Genomic DNA, 21,507 nt, shown 5'->3' with positions numbered 1-21,507 from the left:
TGCCTTAATTTCCTGGCAGATGAAGCTGCTACATTTCTGAACTTATCATTTATGAACTGATATCATAAATATAACTTTTAAAAGCCCCTCTCTCTCCCTCTCCCTCTGCCTCTCCCTCTCCCTCTCTCTCTCTCTCTCTCTCTCTCTCTCTCTCTCTCTCTCTCTCTCTCTCTCTCCCTCTCTCCCTCTCTCTCTCCCTCGCTCCCTCTGTCTCCAGAAAATCAGTATCAGCTGGCACACTGTCTTCTTTCTTGTTTATACAGAATTGAAGAAAATATAAATTTTGATCCAGTAAACTTCACGGGGAGGATATCAAGATTACACAAGCTAATCAGGTCTGTCAAAGCTCACTACCCTAGTATAGAGACAAGATGAGGAAAACATCAATACTGTTTACATTTTTTAAAAGATAATTTTGTTTACTTGACATGAAATCTTTGTTGATAGGTTTTTTTTTTTTTTTTTTTTAGTTTTTTGAGACAGGGTTTCTCTGTAGCTTTGGCGCCTTTCCTGGAACTCACTCTGTAGACCAGGCTGGCCTCGAACTCACAGAGATCTGCCTGGCTCTGCCTCCCAAGTGATGGGATTAAAGGCATGCACCACCTGTGATACAGTATCTTTTTAAAGCAGAAAAACAGAAGTATCTTTTCAAAATTAGACCTAGATAATCATTGTAAGCAAGTACCATGTTTTATCTTTTAAAAAATAAATTATAACAGACCAAATATATTTTAGTCAAGTAGATAAATGAATTAGAAAACAGATACTTTAAATTATGTGATCTTCAGACAGTTTTTCTTTGTAACACTGGCCTCACTACGAAGAACCACTGTGGTTTAAGCAAATAGATTTCTGTTTGTTTAGAAGGTGTTTGGGGAGATTTTGCTTATCTAAGGCTGAATCAACCTTCTACACCCCAACTGATATGAAATAAAAAGAGTCTTTTCTAGATTTTATTAATAAAATGTAAGTTTTCTTTATCCCAAAGAGTGGTACAAAATAGAATAAATACGTGAGTATGAATTTAATTTTTTCCCAATATTTTATTTCCAGATATTAATTTTATTTACAAAACATAGCCAAGAGGTCTTATTTGATAACTTTAAATTTTATAAACTGTATTATGAAAAACTTCAAATAAAAAAAGACACATACTGAAATGAACCACCACACCTGACATCTATACAAGTTAATGAATTTCTATACGGTTGGAATAGGAATTCAAAACAGAAGTTATGAAGGTTCACATTAAAATTTCTTCTTTCTGTACTGAATACATTTTATGCGCTTATCTACTACAAACACACAAAAAATATTGCATAATTAGAATTATTATAAACAATTAGCTTTATATCATCTTTCAAAATTTATTGGTAAATTTAATGTTAAATTTTAGGGACACGCTTATTTAAAAATGATAAATGAAAAGATTGAGTGTTAATAAATTTTAAATTTATTTAGTTCCAAATGTAAATACTGAAATTATCAAGTTTCTAAATAGGGCATTTTTAAAATATAATTATGTTTCATTTTCTGCTTCATGATAGAAGTTAAACATTATGCCATATATGATTCTTTTTATCATAGCAATAGAGGTTTCTCACATAGAATTCCATACACGAATTTGGAAGGGGGAGGCATGAATGACTCACTAGTCAGTGTCCCATGAAGAGACAATACACAAAAGGACCTGCTAGTGTTTCTGTGGTGACCAGCAAGCACTATGGACTAAGTGTAAATGGAGGTTCACATTGATGATGATGAGAGCTACAGAAAGGCAGAACTGAAAAAAAGAAATATCATGAAGAAGTTAGACTGGCAATACAAATTAGATGGAAACAAATTCTTTCCCTCAACAAATTGGCACTGCTTTCAAATATACACAGAAAAATAGAAATCTTGCTGTGTAATTAGATAGCTTTGGAGATTTTCCTAAAGTATATAATGGTAGGCAAGAATGTTTTCTGACATGTTCTGTTATTTTGATAAAAAGATATGAGCAAAGATATTTGCAGTAGTAAAAATAAGTCACCTGTGTGCTTCGGAGAAAAAAATGCTGGCAATGCATTGTGGAATATTAGTTTAAGATGTGTTACATTTATTTATGCTGTGGGATATTTGTTTGATAATGCCAAGATATGTTGCACTGTTTTTTGTTGTTTAACTCTGTAAAGTTACTTTGCCTGTCTAAAACATCTGATTGGTGTACTAAAGAGCAGAACAGCCCATAGCTAGGCAGGAGAGATGGACAGGTGAGGATGCCAGGCAAAGAGAATAAATTGGAGGAGAAATCTAGGTTCTAGAGAAGAGTGAGGTGTGAGACAAGAAGATGGAGAGGAGGATGCCAGGGGCCAGCCACCCAGCCACAAAAGCAGTCATGGTATAAGAAAGAAAGAAAGATATGTAGAATAAAGAAAGGTAAAAAGCCTAGAGGCAAAACATATTTAAAGAGAAACAGGATAATTTAAGTTAGAAAAGCTAGCAAGAAACAAACCAAGCTAAGGCTGAGCATTCATATGTAAGAATAAGCCATGTATTGATCTGGGAGCTGCGTGGCAGGCCCCCAAACAGTAAAAAACAAAACAAAACAAACAAAAAAAACCCTTCATGTTTTTTACATATCAACAGATAGTCCCTAGAATTCATAATTTACAAATATCGAGTCTAAATCATTGGTGAAAATGCCACATATTTAATAATCTTTCCAAAACTTCACCTGTTTAATAGAGACTCAATAACTATGGCTCAACCAATGAGATTTCTATCACTTTTTCAGAAAGATAATGAAACTGTTTGCTATATTTCCTTATATAATATCTTTGGCTCATTAAGAAAAAAAAAATATCACTTAGACTCCTAGATCTCTTTTGGACATTAGATGATGATAGTTCAATGGTGCTCCATTTGATTGAGACCTCTTCCTATAATGGTCATATATGTCTTACTAATTATTTTGTTTATTAATGATTAATAGAAAAGATAAACACTATATCATGCTTGTGCTGTGAAAAAACACCATGATTAAGGAAACAAAGTAAAGAGTTTCATTGGACCTACAGTTGTAGAGAGTTGTATTTATGGTGGTAGGATGAAGGCATGGGAGTGAGTGGCTGGAAGAGCAGCTGACAGCTCACATCTTGGGAGGTAAAGAGCTCATTGAGGACTATGGGATGCTTTTGGAGCCTCAAAACTCATGCCTATGACACACTTTATCAAACAAGAACACATCTCTTACTCCTTTTCAAAATAGCCCTACCAACTAAAGACCAAATATTCAAACATAAGAATCTATGAGGGTCATTCTGATTCAAACTACTACATTTTATAAACCATAAATAATTCACCCAGGAAAAGAATATTTGAGATGGGGTAATGACTCAGTGTGTAATGTACATACTGTACAAGTGTGAGGATTGTGAGTTCTGATGCTCAGAACCCATGTCAAAGCAGGATTCTGGAAATGTGCCTCTATAATCCCAATGCTTCTACTACAAGATGGGGAGATGAGACAGGAGAATCTCCAGAGACTTTTGAGCCAGCTAGCCCAACATAGAAAGAGTCAAACATCAAAGAATAAATTCTGTTTTAAACAATGTGGAAAGTGAAGACTGACACTCAAACTGTAATCTGACTTTTCAAAATTCATGGTGGCATATGTACACCTGCACTCACACATGCTCATGAACCACACACACACACACACACACACACACACACACACACACACACACTACAGAGGGAGAGAGAGAGAGAGGGAGAGGGAGGGAGGGAGAGAGAGAGAGAGAGAGAGAGAGAGAGAGAGAGAGAGAGAGAGAGAGAGAGAGAGAGAATAACAATATGAGCCTACAAAAAACTCAGACATCCAGGCTGAAAATTTGATGTGATAAGTACAATGATAAGGCAATGCTTGGCCCCATAGGAATGCTTTGGAGTATTATTTAATGAAAATTAGTGATGAAAGAAATCAGATAGTATTTACTTTTTGATGCATTGTGTTATATTATTATTATTATTATTATTATTATTATTATTATTATTATTATTATCATTATTATTATTACTCATGGAATTGGAGAATGACCATTTTAAGCTGAGTTACTAAGCTGCTAAAATATTACGCAGAATTCAATGTTTCTATAGTTTAGTCAATGAGAAGCCCTAATCATGACCTTGGGGTAGTTGAAGTCTCTTACCATGTGAAGAAGCTTAGTGTTTTGGGGCTGAGAATTCACTGACATGCTTTCAGAAATATGTTGTTTTTGTGTCACTGTCTGGGGAGACAATGTAGGAGACAGAGCAACAAGTATTTATGACAGAGAGAGACCATTGGGTTATGAAGGAAAGAATAATCAAGTTGATGAAAAAACTTAAGCAAGAAAATTTCAGGAGACTTGATCGGGACACACAGTGCATCTTAGGTAATATTTTGTTTCTTTAGAAGAATAGCTGATGCTGGATAACTTACAAAAGAGAGAGGCTTATTGTGGCTCACAGCTTGGAAATTCAAGAACATGGCAGTGACATCCAGTTGATTTGGCTTACGGTCTCCTGAAGAAGATAACTAAACTTCCTCAATAGTCCATTCTGGTGAACAAAATGTTAACTATTTACTAGGGTAGATCTCCTTAATCCTCCAAATCTTTAAAGTCCCCATCCCCACTAACCAACATCAATATCTTGGGTTGGGGGAAAGTTTTACTAAAAACTGTATCTGTTTTAGAGGACAGAAGCAGAATTCAAACTAGGAAAACTATACCTATGTACAGAGGAGTTTGATAAGCAACCAATCATTGCCCACCTGCAAGGAAGATGATGATAATGTGTTGATGTCAGAGGTCAGGCGCCCATAGCAACTTTACTATGAAAATATTAAGCAAATGTCTGGTTGGTTTTATTGAGTATTTGTAAATCTTCTGTTTGACATCATCTGACTCTCTAGGAGGAGAGGTAATTTCCTTCATCATACACTGTGAGGCCAGTATCACTCAATGAAATCCAACTTCTTTACAGGTAAGAAAAATGGCAGAAAATATCCAATACAAATATATAAATGAGAACATTTTTCTTATAAGGCCAAATGGCTAGAGTCAGTTTGGAATGAAATAGTGACAAAGATCTGATTATTTCTTGGTCCTAGAAGTGTAGGAGCCATCTTGGTAGACTTTGGTTGTGAGAATCTTATGCGGTGGTTGTTTTTCTCCTGGCAGAGATCTTTCAGTAAGTGATCTTCTGGCTGGCAGTTTTACAGATTAGAAAGTAGGCCAGCTGGAGGTCATACTAAATTAAAGTTTGCTGATCATCAAGGACAGCAGCCCAGACGGCATCAATACAGGAAAACACAGGTGTCTACACAGAAAGAGATTAGTTTATGTCTCCTTCAGCCAATGTGAAAAATGCTTCTTTGTGGTGTTTTCTTCAGAAAGGAAATCACACAATATAGAATGCAGGAGAATGTTAACAGGTTACTATCTCTTTGCTTGTCATTTCATTCACATATTTAAATAAAGGAATTGATTAGTGCATAGATGTTTTAAGGTCTATATACACCTTTTCATTATGTTAAGTGGAGTGGGATTTCAATGAAATAAACACCAGCCAAGTCAGTGCATTTGTGAGCTTATTATTGATAATTTACATAGTTGGTATGAAGGTGGATAAGACATTTATATTTACTTAGTTAAGTATAAGTTAAAAAATTGTTCTATTAGCCAAAAGTTTAGCATTTTAACACACCTTAAAAAACTCAGAGAACATGAAGTCATTTATTCATTCCGTCATATAAAGTGTATTATATATCCATATGTACATGGATTCAAGCATATATAAATAAACAGATCTACATACACTTAAATCTATGGATTATCACTGGTTGCACATATCATTTATATTGGTTCAGGTATAGAATATAGCTTCAAGGGTTGAGAGAATAATGTTTGTCTGTCCTCTGATGTCCTAAGAGAAAATTTCTAGCTATGACAAGAAATTAAAAACCAGAAACTTTTGGCACTTAAGGGAAAAAGCAAAAACTATGTGTGTCCTAAGTTTACCAATATTTATTTATTCAAATGACATCAGAAGTATTACAATATACTTATTTCAGAGAAAGAAAATAGATAACATTTTGCCTATAACTGTGTTTTTTATTTTTTTTTTAAACTCTTATTTCAGTATAGTGTTCAGCTGATTGACTGGTGTCACATTTCTTTTCTCATGATATTGGCTTCCTCCAGAAGGGGACTTTTAGAAGTTTTTAAGAAAAATATTTAATTTCTGTTCATTGACTCATTGTTAACTATTTAATATCAAAACTGATATCCTTACTCATGATCAAATATATTTTCAGTAGTTGCTGTTTGGGTAATTGACTGCAAAACTGGATTAATGCGGGGAAGGATGGGTGGATGGATGGATGGATGGATGGATGAGAGGTTGGATAGATGGATGGATGAGAGGTTGGATAGATGGATGGCTGGGAGGGTGGATGGCTGGGGGGGTGGATGGATGGGGGGGAGTGTGGATAGATGGTTGGATGGATGGATGGGTGGATGGATGGATGGATGGATGGATGGATGGATGGGAGGGTAGAGGCGTGCATGAGTGGGTGGATATACAGAGAAACAAAACAGTGATCGAGCATGCTCCACAAGGAACAACACATTTTCTTCCCTCTCACCAGCTCTAGTGTGAAATGATTAGTCAGGAAGCTCAGGGATGAGCGTACCTTTATGGAACAAAAGGGCAAAATCAATCACAATAACATTTGGGTTTCTGTGGAAGCAATTTGGTAGAAATCATTTGCCTACCAGTCGGCATTTCCTCTGAATTGCTAAGTACTACCCACTCTACTGATTGAGAACAGCTTCCTATACATGAGATCGGCATATGCAAATTAAATATCAGTGACTAAGGTGACATATGGCTTAATCTTTGCTTTAAGTGAAATCTTATCAGGCGTGAAAATGTTTAGTTGGAGATAGAATTCATCCTGACAGCATGAACTTTAGATGTTTTTCTCTCTCTCTTTTCTGAGCAGCAGTTATTGGTTTATCGTTAGTTTAATCAGAGGCAGACAAAAATGTGTTTGTTTTACATCCTCTGTGCAGCCCCACCTGCAAAATCAAGAATATCGCACTGGAAACAAAGCAGACAGTGACACTCCAAGATTGATGGCTAATTCTGTCCACCTGTTCCCAGGTATATGCATGGAGGCAGCTTTTCTAGCACTCTGGGAAACTCTCTGCAGCTTGCCAAGCACAGAAAAGATAAAAGGAAAAATTTCTCTTTAGTGTACATATGCCAGGAATCTGTTCTCCTAACTGACAACCTGTCGTTTGATATTTCTCCACCACTAACACTGTAGAGGAGAACCCTCTTCTCTGACTCCCTTTTATCTCTACTCTGAAAATCATATTTTAAGGGTGGAAAAGTGACCATCATCTCACTTTCTTCTTTACATTGATTTTCTTATATCTACTCTCTTTTCAGCGGAGTTTCATTCATGTCCCCATTACTCCCACTTCTGCAGTTAATATTTCCACTGACTAGATAGAGAAACGGTACATAACCTATATGGTCTTTTATTGCTAAAAGCTGACTCTTACACCAAAGGGAAGGGAGTAAACGTAATTTCTTAGAAAGTCATTGCACTGTTCTTTATATGGATGAACTGTTTACACATGACCTTCTAAGATGTCATGATTAGGTATTAGCTAATTCCTCTTTTCAGATGAGGCATAAAATAGGAGCTCATTAGGAGCATCACAGTTAGTGATGGTCACCATGAATTGTGGCTGATGGCACTTCTCGAAATGTGGTGTCGGTATGTTTTCTGATATATGAAAATTGCTGTATATATGTGACTAATTTTTCATCAGTTATAGTTTATTCTTTTTGGAAGTTCACAAACTTTGTCTTATAAAGAGTCTAAGGGCATGGTTAGGTACATAAATCTTAGTTCTAAATGCGCTGAGAAAATGCTGAACGTCCTCACATGTGTGAACATGTAGAGCAGATTATGTAAAATAGATCATTGAGGTTCCTGTTACAGATATATTCTAAAATACATATAATCCATATTATTTTTTAGTAACGACTACATAATAAACAGTCTTTATAACATTTTCTATATTCTTTTTAAAAGATAACTTGAGCTGACTAATTTGGACAAGAATTTCATGTGCTTCTTAGCAAATATCTCTTCCCCCTCTCCTCTCACAAACACACACACACACACACACACACACACACACACAGAGAGAGAGAGAGAGAGAGAGAGAGAGAGAGAGAGAGAGAGAGAGAGAGAGAGAGCTTCTTGTGTGTGAAAGAGATAGATGATAAAAAGTAGATGCATAGATAGGTAAATAGATATATAGATACATAGATACATAGATCGATAAGTAGGTAGGGAGGGAAGTGATAGATAGATACATATATTAGTTTGTAAAATTCAGCCAAGGCTTGCCTAGAACCAATTATGTGTTCCTGGTTGGCTTTCAGTTAGCAGTCATCCAGTCTCAAATTCTTGGTTGTTGATACCATTCATAGATGTAAGTCACCACAGTCAGCTATGGAAATAATTTAAAAAATAAATGCTACTTTTAATATCGTGTTTAGATAGTGGGCTATTTTTAAAGAACAGATAGCAAATAAAACAGTTTTAATAATATATCTTTGTTTTGGGACAAGAAATGAAAATAAGACCATAACATTTGTCTTCTACAATAAAGCAACATAAAAAAGAAAATATAAACATCCCTATAATTCATAAGTCAACATAACACATCATTACAAATGTGGTTGGCTTTCTTTGAACTTATTTTCCCAGAAGAATTCCTTCTAGTTCTATGTTTGACAATCTATTACTGTGTTTTTAAAATAATCTCTATTGTTAATTTTCTGTCATAAGATTATATTACTGATACTTGCCTTCCCAATAAATATTTTAACCTTTACTCCTATTGCATTCCATAGATTTACAGTAATTAATTAATTTTAATCTTCATGAAAAATTAGGTTGTTGAATGATTTTTATCATCACAATAATGTTCAATAAAACTACTCTATACTCCTCAGCTTTCTAGTACTATAACAAAATACTAGAGATAACCCACTTATGAAGAGAAATGTGTAAGCTGGCTTACAGATTCTAAGTGTTTGGTCTCTAACCAAGTGGAACTATTTTGATATGAGTTGAAGACCAATGATCTGTTGAAGAGTCTGCCTCCAACAACACTTTGAGCTAGAAACCAGAAAAATTCCTTATAAGGAAAATAATTTGAGGAAAGGTGGAAACTTTCTATTTATGTTATAATCTGACATGTTTCTTTACAGAAGAGTATGCCATGTCATTTGTAATTCAATAGTTTATGTAGATGATTGCTTCAATAACCATATATAACATTAATTCCTACCATTATTTTGTTAGCAGATATGACATTCCCTTTAGGTTAGTCTTTCTATTTATCTGTTTAACTATAGTTTGTAGATATTTGCATCTGTTTCATCCAATTTTAATTCTCCTATGAAGTGAAATACTGAATTATTTAAAAAATAATAATTGGTAGTCCAATAAAATAATATAATCCTTGGAGAAATATGATTTCTAAAAATTTAAAACTTGAAAATTCTGTTGAATTACATTCTCAAATTTACCTTATTAAAATATGCATAAAACAGAATGGTGATACTCTCATTAAATATTCTCATTTCTTGACTTTTTCCAGTGACATACATCTGAAAGTGAGTTTAAAGATTTATCAAAGGCCCCTGGGTATTTTCAGAATCTGTAATTTCCAAGTCTGCAAAGCACAGTGAGAACATTGTGAGCTCAAGGCTAGCTTGGGCTACATAGCAATTCTCTGTCTCAAAAAAAAAATGATGAAAGAGGTAGAAGAGAAAATAAATTATTCAGAAGTATTTAAAATTCCTTCCATTGTAATCTGTTCTAAGCAAAGTGTGATGATAATGCAATTTCATGCCACAGATGAGTGGACAGGGAATCATTAGAATTCCTCATACTCAGTAGATTAAAGTCATCTCCAGTCTCGTGCAGATGAAATCCAGAAAGGCTATGTTACCTCAACAGTTCTGTCACAGGATCTCTTGGTTTCAATGTAGTAAAATCTGATTATTTCCTGGTAAATTATCAATTTGCTATTAACACTTGACATTAATATATGAATGCTTTCCGTATTAATGGTCGTCATTTATCCTGCAATAGAGCCAATGCATTCAAATGAGAGACTGTTTTTTTCTGAGGTTTGGAGTCTCTACCTCTCCATTGACAAGATGAACTGAGGCTAGCTCTGTGCCTAGGACAGGCAGAGTTAATTAGCTTGGTTCATAATAGAATGGCTAGATTATGACCAAAGTGACATGGGTAGACTTTACCATAAATGTTTCAGGGAAGACTCCTACAGCTTCTCTCAAACAGATTTGCTAAGCATCAGCACCTTTAACTCATTATAAATTGAAACATTCACCTTCATAAATACAAAAATATGTATTATCAATACTCAAGTTAATCCTGCTTTTACTTGATTTATAAAGCATGTTATTTCTTATTTTTATCCCAACTATCATTTTTTAAAAGGTTTTTTGATGATTGATAACTTAGTACAATTAATGAGACCACTAATTTTTATGTATAAATTTTAGCAAATTGTTACCTCTGGAATTTTACATATGGAATGTTTCCCGTGTTTAGTGTAGCATGGCTTTTGGTGTTCAAGTCCAACTCCTCAAACAAAAGGCAGTTACATGCTTAGCAATCCCTGTTTCTTTTCTTTTTATTTATCTTTTTAATCTCTCTATCAAATTTGAGTGTTCAGCAGATAGAATGACATTTCAAACAAAGAACAAATTGGATTTTAGGTGTAAAATTGATGTGTCCATGTGACTTAATTCTCAAAATCTAAGATTCTGTTTCTTCATGAATTTGTGTGTCATCCTTGCTCAGTGGCCATGCTAATCTTCCCTGTATCTTTCCAATTTTAGTATATGTCCTGCCGAAGCAACTTGTTTCTTTACAGCTTTCAAAAGTTAAGTAAATGACCAATAGTCTATTGAGAAAAAAATTCTATCATAGTATTCCCTGAAGACTCATGGCGATGAGTCTGATTTATGTAACATCCAATGGGTATTCTCATGTCTCTTTGTCAACACTGTCATTCCTTTAAGAAAAAGAATTTTTGATTGTCAGAATCCTCTTCCTTTCTATTATGAATAAATTTATTTCCTTAATATATATATACATGCATGTGTGTGCATATGCCATGTACGTGTAGAAGTCCGAGGAAAACTTGTAGGAATTGATTCTCTCACTTCAACATCTGGTTGCTAGGCACCTAATTGAAGTTCTCAGGCCTAAGAGCACATGCCTTTACCCACTGAGCCATCTTGCTGTTCCATTCAGTGTCCTTTGTAGTGTGTGTTTCACAGTTGTCCATGAGAGCTTGGAAGGTAGTATTGAGCTGGAAGAACGTATTTTTGTAGGGAAAACATTAAGACCTTCAGCCATTTGTCTGATTTATTGGGGAATCTGTGTAAACAATGAGGTGGGATATACCCTCAGCAGAGCTTAGGTAGGCCTCCGTGTATGCCCACAGCAAGCTCCTGTTAGATTTGTGTTGCTGTTTAGGTTTGTGACATAAAACTGGGCATTTTCAAGGGTACCCTGTGCTACACAATGAGTTAAAGATAATTATGGCTACAGAGTGAGTCCCATGTCATAAAACACCACTGAAACTAAAAATGAAAGCAGAAGGTATAAATGAGAATGTTGTCTTCTTATGGTAGACATTATGTTGTGAGGAATGAGATTTCCCAGGCCACCAAGAGGGATCAGCAGGTACTTAATATTAAGTCTGATGGCCTGAGTAGGTTTCTCAGGACCCACACAGTCAAAGGAGAGAAATGACTCTTGCAAGTAGTCCTCTAACTACAGGGGACCACTGTGGAACACATGCACACTAGGAACACACACACACACACACACACACACACACACACTGAAAGAATAAAAGTACACAACAAATTTTTTTTTTAATTTTTATTTTGCAGTACAATTCAGTTCTACATATCAGCCACGGATTCCCTTGTTCTCCCCCCTCCCGCCCCCCTCACATTCCCCCGAGCCCGCCCCCCATTCCCATCTCCTCCAGGGCAAAGCCTTCCCCACAGACTGAGATCAACCTGGTAGACTCAGTCCAGGTAGGTCCAGACCCCTCCTCCCAGGCCGAGCCAAGCGATCCTGCATAGGCCCCAGGTTTCAAACAGCCAACTCATGCAATGAGCACAGGACCCGGCCCCACTGCCTGGATGCCTCCCAAACAAATCAGGCCAATCAATTGTCTCACCCACTCAGAGGGCCTGATCCAGTTGGTGACCCCTCAGCCATTGGTTCATATTTCATGTGTTTCCGTTGGTTTGGCTATTTGTCCCTGTGCTTTATCTAACCTTGGTCTCAACAATTCTCGCTCACATAAACGCTCCTCATTCTCGCTAATTGGACTCCCAGAGATCCACCCGGGGCCTAGTCATGGATCTCTGCATCCAGATCCCTCAGTAGTTGGATGAGGTTTCTAGCACGACAATTAGGGTGTTTGGCCATCCCATCACCAGAGTAGGTCAGTTCGGGCTGTCTCTCGACCATTGCCAGCAGTCTGTTGTGGGGGTATCTTTGTGGATTTCTGTGGGCCTCTCTAGCACTTTGTTTCTTCCTATTCTCATGTGGTCTTCATTTACCATGGTCTCCTATTCCTTGTTCTCCCTCTCTGTTGTTGATCAAGCTGGGATCTCCCACTCTCCCAAACTCTCTTTTCCTCGACTTTCGCCCTTCACAACAAAAATTTTAAAGGATTTTTTCAGAAATAAAAACAAAAATGTATGAAATATATTCACAGTATATTCTTAGAATTAAAAATTATTTTCTGAGAACTCTGTTAATACATATACTACATGTGCTTATATATTTCAGTGATGACATTATGACTAGTTTATTCTTTGTGCCTACTTTTTTCCATTTTTGAGTGATGAATGTATATTTATTGGGTAATTAAAATGTCATTTGCTATGGAAAAATAATCCAATAGATTTGTGTATACTGACAGTAAGTTGTGTTTGCCATATGGAATTTTAAATGATAGCAATATATTAGAATACTAAGCATTACTCTACTTTTTATTATGAATTTTTTTAATTCATTTTATATACCAATCACAGATCCCCCTCTCTTCCCTCCTCCCACTTCCTCACCCCCAGCCTTCCCTCCAAGCCCACCCCCATTCTCTCCTCCGAAAAGGTAAGGCCTCCCATGGGGAGTCAGCAGGGCCTGGTACATTTGGTTGAGGCAGCTCCAAGACCCATCCATTACATCAAGACTATGCAAGGTGTCACACCATAGGTAATGATCTCCAAAAAGCCAGCTCATTTACCAGGGGCAGATCCTGATCCTACTACCAGGGGGCCCCTTAAACAGATCAAGTTCCACAACTGTCTCATTTATGCAGAGGGTCTAGTCCAGTCCCATGGAGGCTCTACAGCTGTTGGTCTAAAGTTCATGAGTTCCCACTCGCTTGATTTGGTTGTCTCTGTAGGTTTCCCCATCATGATCATGATGCCCCTTGATCACAGAATCCCTCTTCCCTCTCTTTGACTGGACTCCTGAGCGTTACTCTATTTTTAGAAAAAAATGTACATATTGATGTTGTTCTATGACTGTTTTTCCTGCATGTGATTATGTGCATCTCATGTGTTCTTGTTGCAAGTGGAGGCCAGAAAAGGTCATCTGCTACCCTGTTACTACAGTTACAAGTATTTATGAGACACCATGTGGGTGCTTAGGACTAAACTCAGGTCCTCTGCAAGAGCCGAAAGTGCTCTTAACCCCTGATTAATCTCTCTATCTCCACATACATTATTATACAGGCACACATATGTATTTGAGCACACACCCGTGTGAACCAATATATTCTTTCTGGAGGATAGAGTTGTATGCAGCTTATTCTTTTGTGTTCCTGCTCTATATTTTAATGAAAGCAACCTTACACTGGGATAGGGAAAATCCAAGTGCTAGGGAAGTTCCCAGGAATCCACACGGATGACCCCAGTTTAGACTACTAATGATAGTGGAGAGGGTGCCTGAACTGACTTACCCCAGTGATCAGATCAGAGATTACCTGAACTGTCATCATAGAGCCTTTCTCAAGTAACTGATGGAAGCAGATGCAGAGATCCACAGCCAAACACTAGGCCCAGCTCCAGGAGTCCAGTCGAAGAGAGACAGAAGAGGGATTCTATGAGCAAGGGACATCAAGATCATGATGGGGAAACCTACAGAGACAACCAAACCAAACTAGTGGGAACTCATGAAATTTATATCAACGGCTATGGATCCTGCATGGGATAGCTACACCCTCTGCATATCGAGACAGTTGTGTAGCTTGACCTGCTTAAGGAGCTCCCTGGCAGTAGGATCAGAATCCATCCCTGGTGCATGAGCTGGCTTTTTGCAGCCCATTTCTATGATGAGACACCTAGCACAGCCTTGAAGCAGGGGGAAGAGCTTGGACCTGCCTCTACTAAATGTACCTCCTATGGGAGTCCTTACCTTCCTATAGGAGGGAATGGGGAGTGGGTTGGGAGTGGGGAAGCTGGAGGGGCAGAAGCAAGGAAGAGGGGGATATTTGGTATGTAAAATGAATAAAAAAATTCTTAATTAAAAAAAAGAAAATCACTTAAAGTATGATCAAATGCATGTAAGTTCAACCATTAAGTCACTGGAATGCATGTTTCTGTTCAAGTGGAACACAGTTGTATAATAAATGTGCCTGGTAAGGACTTCAGCTACAATGTTATCATATTTTCTATTTTTCATAATCAACTTTTTCCAATTTATAAATGTATCTTGAGTCTCTGGGCAACACTATTAGTATTACTTCTGGGATTTCAGAAATGCAGAAACTTCATCTACTAATTTGATGTTTTAAAAGAAAATCCCATTTTGGTAACTTATAAGAAGTTCAATGAGTAATTTCTTGTGTAATAATTGGGAATGCCTGTGTATGACTATATACACCAACATTGTATGAGAGAGACAGGAAGGGGCTGAACCTGTTGCCTAGCCACCCAACCTGAAGTAGAGAGCTTCCATTTCACTAAGATACCATGGCTCAAGCAATAAGACAAAGAATCATAGAGAAAGTCTGGCTTCCTATTCTGCCCTTTCTACATATGCATATAATATTGCATACTCACATACTTACATAATGCAACACACATACACACACACATACACACACACAAGAACAAACCATTAATTTATGACCTCAGTGTAGTGATAACATAGTACACTAGATGGTATGAAATGTCAAGAAAAATTAAGAGGATGAAAAAAGAGGATGCTAAGCATACTGTTAATAAGTGCTTCCTTGAGAAAGTGCCTTCATTTCATTTTAACTGCATACGACTATGTTAAAGGTGCTGAAGTAATGGTACTCAAAGAATACAATGGTAAAGCATAATACAAGACAGAATTACAGAACAGGAAAAAAGTTTTAGTAATTTACATTAAAGGACCAAGGTTATTATCATCATGTAGGAAGCATTTATAACTTGGCAGAATAAGAGCTCATTTAAGTAGGGGATCCTGGAATAGTCAGTGTGGAGTCAATCAGCTGTGGTGATTTATTCTAGCTTCCTGATCCAGTGCACTCCCACTCATGAAATGCATCTCACTCTGCCTTAAATTGCATTGTACATGCTCTTAAGTATTTTCAGAAAATGAATTAATAAGGGATATGTGACAATATTGCATTATTCTGGCACCAAAAGGAGGTCATAGTGCTACTCTTCAACAATATGAATGCACCTGGAAGGCATTATGTTAAGTGAATTAAACCAAGCAAGGGGACAATGATCTCACTTATATGTGGAATAAACAACAAAAACAAAAACAAATGAAAAACAAAAAAACCTGTTTGTCCAGAGTAGAGAATAGAATTTTTGGTGCTAAGGGTTGGAGTCATTTGGGGAGGGGCCAGATGTTCATTTTGAGTTGGTCAAAGAACATAAAATATCTGTTACTTAAAGGGAGTAAACCTTTAAAATGCTGATGGATTGGATATTATATTTTCACCAGATAATTATTAACTGTATGAATAATGCATATAGTAATTATCTAGATTTAGTTATTTCCCAGTGTATAATAAGACATGATAGTGTACGTAATAAATGGATAAAATTTTATGTCTATTTAAATAATAATAATAAAGATAAAATATTTATAATCAGAGGGATGGACAAGAGACATGATGTGATTGTGCTTTGTCAGTGGGATCTGACACTGAAAAATTAGCTTTAATGGTTACTGAGGGAATGGTGGAATGTGAGATGGCTGGGCTGGAGACTTTGGTGATCCTAAGTAGAGGATGGTGAGATTGGAATAGCAGAACTTGCTACAGGGTTAGATATCATGGAATGGCAGAAGATGAAAAGTCATACTCAGGCCAAGGGAAACACGTAGACATAGATACAAATGCAGACGTGGCCAAGAAGAGGGAAGACAGACACTGAGAACACGTCTGTGATGTGTTTATGAGAGTCATATAAGTGTGAGTCAGCTGTTCGCCATTGGCTGAATTGACAAGTCTTGGTGGTGGGTCCCACAGATAAACTTTACTAACTCTAATTTTCACTAAAGACACTTTTGAGAAAGAAAAAAAAAAAAGAACATCTCAAGAGAAGCTTGTTTCATTTACATTCTGTGAGATAGCATGAGAAATAAAAAGTGGGGATTTCATACCCATGGTGCAGGAAACTGACTTTCTAAATCTTGTTGATTAGTATACATTGCAGTCATCCCAACTGACACCTGTAAGGATCAACATTATTCCATCAGGGCTAAGCTTCAACCTTGGTCACATTTTACTAGTTAAAATAAATCTAGCAAGGCGTCTCCTCCTTGACTTCCTCCTCCTGCTCTTCTTGTACACTGAGTCTTTCTCCTATTTCTCATCCTCTTCCCCTTCTTCTTCTTCTTCTTCTTGGTATCTGTACTCTAGAAAAGATGCCCTTACAGATTTCCAAGTTATCCTTGCTTTGGTGACACAAGAAGATGAGAATTTTGACTAGATATAATGAAGCTTTGTCTCCGATTGGCCACTCAGAAATTTTGTATGAAATGGGAATTTCGAGGCAAAAGACATAGTAATGTGCTCTCAGGATCAGTACTTGTTTGCTGACTGCCTGGGAGTCCCAGCCACGGCCAGGGCTCTTGGGTCCCTGTTCTGTCAGAAACACTGTGTAACCTTGTCTTGTTGTTCCACTACCTCTTAGCATTTAATTTGTGAAATGAGTGTAATCAGGACCTGACAGGAATCATGTTAGGGTTAATTAATCGCTGTTAGTTAAGTGTGCTGAGATTGTCAGATTAAAGTATTAGGGAAGTGTCAAGTTTGTGTTATTACGGTATTATTTTTCTTTGTTTGGTAGGAAATGCCATTTCTGTGTAATTTGCTTTAACAGTAAAATAAACCATTTTAATCAGTGCACAATCAAGCCCTTATTCACTGAGGACAAGGGTGCATACAGTTAGCAAGAAGACTAGTGTCAGCTGACACAAGGACAGGCATCTGAAAAGTAGGCCCTGGATACAAAGAAAGCCTAGAAAATGAGGCTTGAAACCGTCATTTTTCTGGGTGCCCAGGGGTCTCATGTTACAGACCCAATATGAACAGAAAGAACAGAAAATATGTAATCTTAGCCACCAATACGCCCCCTTTAAAAGTTACCCATGTCACCAAGAAATTTTTGAAGTATTTGTTCATATGACTTAGTAACTGTGTCAAATGTTTTATTAAAATCCAAAGGGGACTTTGACATGCAGAGTTATTAAACACTTAACAACCTCAAGTCATTATGTTTGGATGTAATTTTATTTGTATAAATACACATTACTGTATTTAGGATTTACTATTTTCCTAATAGAAGTTAAATTTGAATTTTCCAAGAAAATATTGTCTTTTTGGTATTTAAACATTATTTAACAACTTATATAAGTTATAATCATTTTAAGATATTGTTTTTCTATTGCATATATTACTACCTATAATAAATAGAACAATGGCTTATTCACTAAAAAAATTCCAAAAATAATTAAACTGAGAAAATTAATTTAATATATGTGACACTTAATTGAGTACAGATAGTTATTTTCTAAACAATATGTAACACTAAATGATTTTCATGTGTTGTATCAAAAGCTATTTAATATTTTTGTGAGCTTTAAGAATCATACTATATTTACATAAAAACTCTACAAGTTTTGCAATCTTTTTGGCAACAGAAATATAAACTGACTGTTTAGTCTAAAGGTGCCTGCAATCTTCATTTTGAAATGATGTAAGAATAAACTTTACATTTAACCCTTGTGTCAAGACAAAATGACGAGAGAGCTATCTTCATAGCTCCCTTGGATAGTTTTATAATCTAGTTGCAAAAGATCCACATGTTCACCTCTTTAAAGTGGAAGGCCAGATGCTGTCACAGCACTATTTTAAATGCATTGGTCACTAGCCACTTTCCTCTGTAGTCTGTAAAATCCATCCAGGTCCTGCCTGTAGCATCCACAGTGTGTTCTGGACACTGTTCTGAGTTTCCTTGTCACACACACTGCTCTGGACTTGCTGTTTCTCTTGGAAAATCTGAGAAACAGGACATGAGTTTTTCCCTATGGCATTAGTTCTTTCTGTTCCTTTTGTGGGTCTTCTGCTTCACTGCATTTGAATTTTTGCTCAGTCATTACCTGGAAGTGCTTTCCTAGCCATCTGCTGTATAAAAGCACCACTTACAACATTCTGTCAATACCTGATTCTGCTTCTAGCTTCTTGATAATACTTTTTTTTTGTCTGCTGTAATGTGCATTCAACTCTATTAGTGAAGAGGGGCTTTGTTTTACTCACTTCTTTGGTGTATGATGCAAATTTGTAGAATAATTAAATGTAAAATATAAATACTTCCCTCCAAATAAAAAGGTTCTATCAACAATGTCTATAGCAACAAACTTTTGCATAGTAAAACCCAGTCATTAGAATAAATAGCTTTCTGAAGACATACACATATTAATATGTGACAAAATTATATCAAATTCATTTAACTTTCAGCACAGTTTATTATACCATGAAATAATACTCAATTATTAAGTTTAATTGTTGCTTATAAGAAAAACATCATTTAATTATATTCTACTATATATATTGTTTATTATGTAAATTCAAATATTATTCATTCAATATTTTACTTTTTAATAGTATATACAATATAGTTTTCTAATAAAGAATCCAACTAAGAAATATAGATGTAACTGAAATTTGGTGGGGTTTTTTTGCTACTGTAAGAGAATAATCAAATGTAACATAAATATTATTTGAATACATCCATAAAATTTTATATAAGGCCTGATATTGATTTGTTTCTAATGGTTCAGAAACTATTCTAATCCCAAGTAAGTGAAGTCAACTATTATATCTTTAAGATTGATATCTCAAAAGATTGCTTCTTTTTATATATAATAGAAAACTTTTTTTAATATGTATGTATGTATGTTCTTTCCAATGGGACACACTTTGAATTCAATACATTAAGAATAACTTGGGGCAGTCAAATGGCCCAGTAGATAAAGATACCTGCTTCTAGATTAATTAATTGAACTAAATTCCTGGAATGAACATGGAGGAAAATAACCAACTCTCATAAGTTCTCTTCTGACCTCACATGTACACACTGGCATGTGTTCCTGCTCACATATAGACACTCACATAAATTTATAGCATTCTTTAAAACAAGGATGTGTTTGAAGGGAATTCAAAAGGTAAATAAGACTTTTTTTTTGTTTTTTTTTTTTTTGGTTTTTTTTTCGAGACAGGGTTTCCCTGTGTAGCTTTGCGCCTTTCCTGGAACTCACTTGGTAGACCAGGCTGGCCTCGAACTCACAGAGATCCGCCTGGCTCTGCCTCCCGAGTGCTGGGATTAAAGGCGTGCGCCACCACCACCCGGCGAATAAGACTTTTAAAAGACAAAAATTCACTTGTATTTTTTGGGTGATGCTGTGGGATATCTTTCTGTATGCTGTGAATATATGTTGCTGTGATTGGTTGATAAGTAAAACTGCGTTGGCCTATGGCAAGGCAGCTTAGAGACAGGCAGAAATCCAAGCAGATAGACACTAAGAGAAAGAAGAGAAAGGAGAAGGCAGGATGTCATCCCACGGTCCAGGGAGCAGCATGTAATGGCACACAGGTAAAGCCACGGAACATGTGGTAACATATAGATTAATAGAAATGGGCTGAGTTTAGTTATAAGAGATAGGTAGCAAGAAGCTTGAGCTATAGGCCATGGCCATAAGTTTATAAATAATACTAAGCCTCTAAGTGATTACTTTATAAACAGCTGAGGGACCATGGGGCCAGGCAGAACTGGCAGAAAGCAGACCATGGGGCCGGGCAGGACCTGAGAAAAGCTCCGGCTACTGAGTGAAGCACTGAGGCAATTTTAGATTAAAAAAATGATATAAAGCTAGCATGGCAAAAAAAAGAGAGATGCAAGGAAAATAGAAGTGGCAGGGGGAGAGAGAGAACCTTAGAGAATGAGACAATAGAAAATAGATGCTATATGGGGATAATGGGAAATAGGGGGAGTGACGATAACCGGGGAGAAATGAGGAAGAACAATAGAGGGAGAGAAAGGAAAGAAAGGCAAAGAACAAAGGTATTCTTAGTGTGAGTATTTACATCTATGTTTCTTCATATAAGAAACATGAAGTACTATAGGTTAAGATCCATAAGTGTGGTTGCATGAGTCTGGGGTCTAAAGATCTCAAGAAGTGGTTCCATAGAAATTAAAGCTTTGAATGATGATAAAGGGGGATGCCCAGGTCCTAAGGTTAACTCACAAACATTTTCAAGTTGCAGAGAAGCTGGATTTTCACAGAAGTTTCTTCCCCACCATCAGGCATCCTCACATTTTCTGCTGTCTCTATGAATAACACATTATGAAATTTCAGCTTTGGAGGCCATGGAATTGTCCCTGACTTTGTAGACAGATGTTATTATTGACATTTTAGGCTGTTATTCCAGTAATGTGCCATAATCCATGACCCTCTTTGAGGTCAGGAAGAAAAGAGAAGCCCTATTTTATAATAAGGAACTGCTAGGATTGTCAACTATGACGAGCCCTGTCTGTTACTGAGATTCTTATGGTGACATGTAACCAATGCTTAAGGCAGGGATTTATGGTACTTAGGATTTGCATGAATTTCTCTTGTGAAACACAGATTTTATTTACCTTAACAAACGCAATCATTTTCTGGCATGTCCAAAATCAGATTACCATGAATGTAATATTCTCAAATTAAAATAACTCATTTTGATGTGGCTTAACAGTTCTTGAAAACAACTCAGCATTTTATTAACAGGCAGCTGTTTGAAAACTCTCAGGAGCTGAGGTTTATGT

At 36.4% G+C, this 21,507-nt stretch overlaps 1 long non-coding RNA gene and 1 other non-coding gene across 2 annotated transcripts in view; one reads left to right on the top strand and one right to left on the bottom strand.

The window, feature by feature from the left end:
- The first annotated feature begins 263 nt into the window (after window positions 1-263).
- Window positions 264-21,507, top strand: part of LOC131923833 (uncharacterized) — a 48,939-nt gene continuing 27,695 nt past the window's right edge. Inside the window, exons 1-2 of the long non-coding RNA XR_009382736.1 lie at window positions 264-335; window positions 4,940-5,010. This is a non-coding gene — a long non-coding RNA (uncharacterized LOC131923833). The remainder of the gene's footprint in view (window positions 336-4,939; window positions 5,011-21,507) is intronic.
- LOC131924846 (U6 spliceosomal RNA) lies at window positions 10,913-11,016 on the bottom strand. Its single transcript, XR_009383100.1, has one exon. It is a non-coding gene; the product is annotated as a U6 spliceosomal RNA (small nuclear RNA).

The sequence above is a fragment of the Peromyscus eremicus genome, chromosome 14, assembly GCF_949786415.1.
Source record: "Peromyscus eremicus chromosome 14, PerEre_H2_v1, whole genome shotgun sequence".
In the NCBI taxonomy this organism is placed as follows: domain Eukaryota; kingdom Metazoa; phylum Chordata; class Mammalia; order Rodentia; family Cricetidae; genus Peromyscus; species Peromyscus eremicus.
The sequence above is the reverse complement of the archived record's forward strand: the minus strand, read 5'-3'. Positions and strand labels throughout refer to the sequence as shown.